This window comes from Acanthisitta chloris, unplaced genomic scaffold (genome assembly GCF_000695815.1).
Source record: "Acanthisitta chloris isolate BGI_N310 unplaced genomic scaffold, ASM69581v1 scaffold33209, whole genome shotgun sequence".
In the NCBI taxonomy this organism is placed as follows: Eukaryota; Metazoa; Chordata; class Aves; order Passeriformes; family Acanthisittidae; genus Acanthisitta; species Acanthisitta chloris.
In genome coordinates, this window is record NW_008692505.1 from 1,539 (window position 1) to 4,644 (window position 3,106).

At 45.3% G+C, this 3,106-nt stretch overlaps 1 pseudogene; it reads right to left on the reverse strand.

The window, feature by feature from the left end:
* Window positions 1-284: 284 nt before the first annotated feature.
* LOC103809830 lies at window positions 285-1,130 on the reverse strand (annotated as a pseudogene).
* Window positions 1,131-3,106: the final 1,976 nt, after the last annotated feature.

The window sequence follows — 3,106 nt, forward strand, 5'->3', positions numbered from 1 at the left end:
GCAATACAAGTCAGATTCCATAAAAATGAAATCAAAACTGTCTAGTTGGTGAATAACACACATTCACTGTGGACATCAGTCTGTAGCTGGCAGAAGAAGTCCCTTTTTTGTTGGACTTGTCAGAAAATCCTCATTAATTCAACTAAGTTTCTATCAAGGGAATTTGGTTTCAGCCTGTGGAAAATAACTGCCCAAACCTGGTTATATCACAGCAATAAACTTCCTGAAATGAGCAAATCACTTTTCATTGGAAAATATACAATTGGGAGGAGAAAGAACATTACCTTAGATAGTGGTTTCTTCTTAGCACAGTTGATCCCTCCAACGAAGACCATGTTTGGCATCACTGGTCTGACGTACTCAAACACGAAGTCAAACCTCAGAAGCCAAATGGAAGCAGAGTTCACGAGGTCTAGCAGGGATACATCTCTCTGAAGAATTTCTGAGGAAAACTTGATTGCATCTCCATAGAAACCATTGCAGTACCCAAGCTCCAGGAGGGAAATCAGGGCATTTTCCACTCTCTGGAAAAAAGTCATGCGGTCTGAGTTGAAGCTAAATAGTCTTGGGATGTAGGACAGAGGACTTGGGCACTGTGGTGCTTCATAGTGTAAGTTGCAAGGAAATCCTCTCATGAAGAACACAAATGGAAGAGAAAAATAATTGGCAAGTGTTGCTCCACACATGAATGCAGGGTCTGTTAGGACAGCGTCGAAGCCACTTTGGTTCAAGCGCTGCAGTATCTCCTGGCTGCGGAACAGGTCCTTGCACTGCACAAAGAACGTGCTGAAAACATTCACTGAGGTCTTGTACAGTGCCAGAGCATTCAGTGGGAAAGGCAGGTCCGTCAGGTGAGTGGCAACGTACTCCTGAAAGGCATGGTCCAGTTCTTCCAGTGTCTGGGTCACCGGGTATGTTACCACCGTGTAGGCCTGTGTTGTTTCCATCTGCCAGCTCACCTCTGGAACAACCACCACCACTTCGTGGCCTTTCTCACTGAGCTTTTCAACCACCTCCTGCATGCTAAGCCAGTGGCTTCCAACCATGGGCACCACCAGGAGCTTCCCTCCATCCAAGAGGCCTGGCAGGAGGAGGATAAAAATCCAGGCACAGCAAAGCCTCAAAGCCATGTTCCTGTGGTCACAGTACGGTTCGTGGAAGAGTCTTCTCCTTCAGGCTGGAGTTGGAAGATGCTTTTGAAGGAAATTGCTCGGTGTATTTGTTGAGTTGGGCTGTTTTGTGATAATCTTGCGGTTAATGATTCACTGCTTTGGATTATGGGTGGTTTGTTTTTCTTTTTTTCCTTTTCCCCCGTCATTTTTAAAGTCAAATTTGGTGATCCTTTCATGTGCTGAGTCATTGGAGCTCCTCAGCGTTCAAGAGGGAATTAGCTCCTCAATGTGCTAGTCAGATTTTTCAGGGATTCTCTCCTGATGATTGATGTGTCCTGTCTTATGCCTTGGCCAGGACCCAGGAAGTCAAATGTGGTGTGAACAACTGCAACACCACAGTAACAAATGAAAACAACCTCACTGTGGTTGGAGACATGGAAGTTCAGATAATTTCTCTAAGGACACAACAGGAGATCCTCAGGATAAGGGGAAAGGGCAGATGAACCAGCTCTTCTGAGGTAGCAGGAATCTCCAGGGTCTACAGTGAGCAGCCGAGGCAGAGCTCTGTGAAGCTGAACTCCAGGTTCTAGCTTTACAGAATTGTTTCACAGCCTATGAGATGGTCCTCAGGCAGCTGGAAACTCCTCACATGTGAGTTTGAAAGATCCATCAGCCTCACAGCATTGCTTTTAGCACTGCTGATGCCAAAACTAATGACTAAATAGCATGATGACATGGAAAAATATACAACCCAGGATATTTAGGGCCATGCAGCCTCTGTCCCTCAGGCACATGACTTCTCTAATCTCCCTTCATACCATGATCAGTGCAACAAAATGAATAGCATATTGTTTTCCTCATCTTTTCCTATCAGCCTTATGTATTTTTCCCTATTTACCGATGCCTGTAATTTTTTCTTTGTGTAGCCAAAGTACTGGAAAAGTGGCAGAGAGCAGTTTTCTGTCAGGATCACTTTTCAGAAAAGAGTTTCAGAGTAAGGGGAAGAAACTCTGAGGTAAAAGTGAACAGAATACTCTCCAAATCTTTCAGGTTATTATAAACCAGCTTATTCCAGACTTTTATAAAACACTCTTAAAAATGATCATTGGGAGGACGACCACACAAAAAGCTTAATTTAGGTACATGGGTAAGCAGAGAGCTGGTATAGAAATGAATTTATCACCCAAACTTCACATGAAGGGTAGGTGCAAAGGCTAACCCAGGACAGGTGAAGTTAATCAGTACCTCGGTGGCATTGCTATGTTTGAGAGCTTGCCAGAGACTCCCTCAGCTGGCCTGGTTATCCCAGGGAGGGTTTGGGATGAGTTAAACTTTGCTGGGTTCAAGGCAGCATGAGATAACAGTTGCTCACCACTCACACGTGGTCAACCTGCACAAGGAGACAGTGGGAACAGTGAATTTGGGTAGGAAGTCACATATCTGGGAGGTGATGGTGAACAAATTGACAACCTCAAAGAAGAGGAGTCTAGAAAACATGTGCCTGAGGGATCTGGGGGTGTTTAGCCTGGAGGAGGTTCAGGGCAGACTTCAGTGCTCTCTATAACTCACTGATGGAAGGGTACATCCAGGGGGGAGTTGGGCTCTTCTGCCACATCTCAAGGGAAAGAATGAGAGAAATGACCTTAAGTTGAGCCAAGGGAGGCTCAGATTAGATGTTAGAAAAATAATTTCACTGAAAGAGTGGTCAGGCATTGAAATAAGTTGCCTAGGGAGGTGGTGGAGTCACCATCTCTGGATGTGGCACTTGGGGACGTGGTTTAGACGTCATTATAGTGGTGCTGAGTGAGTGGTTGGACTGGATGATGGTGAAGGTATCTTCCAGCCTTGATGTTTCTGTCAGGTGCAGGCTGAGTCATTCAAGGCTTAGGAGGGCATTACGTGGCAGCTGCAAACACCTGTTTGTTTGAAGGAGGGAGATGGTGTTCATAGTCACAGAAGAGTTTGGCTGGGAAGGGACATTAAAGCTCATCTCA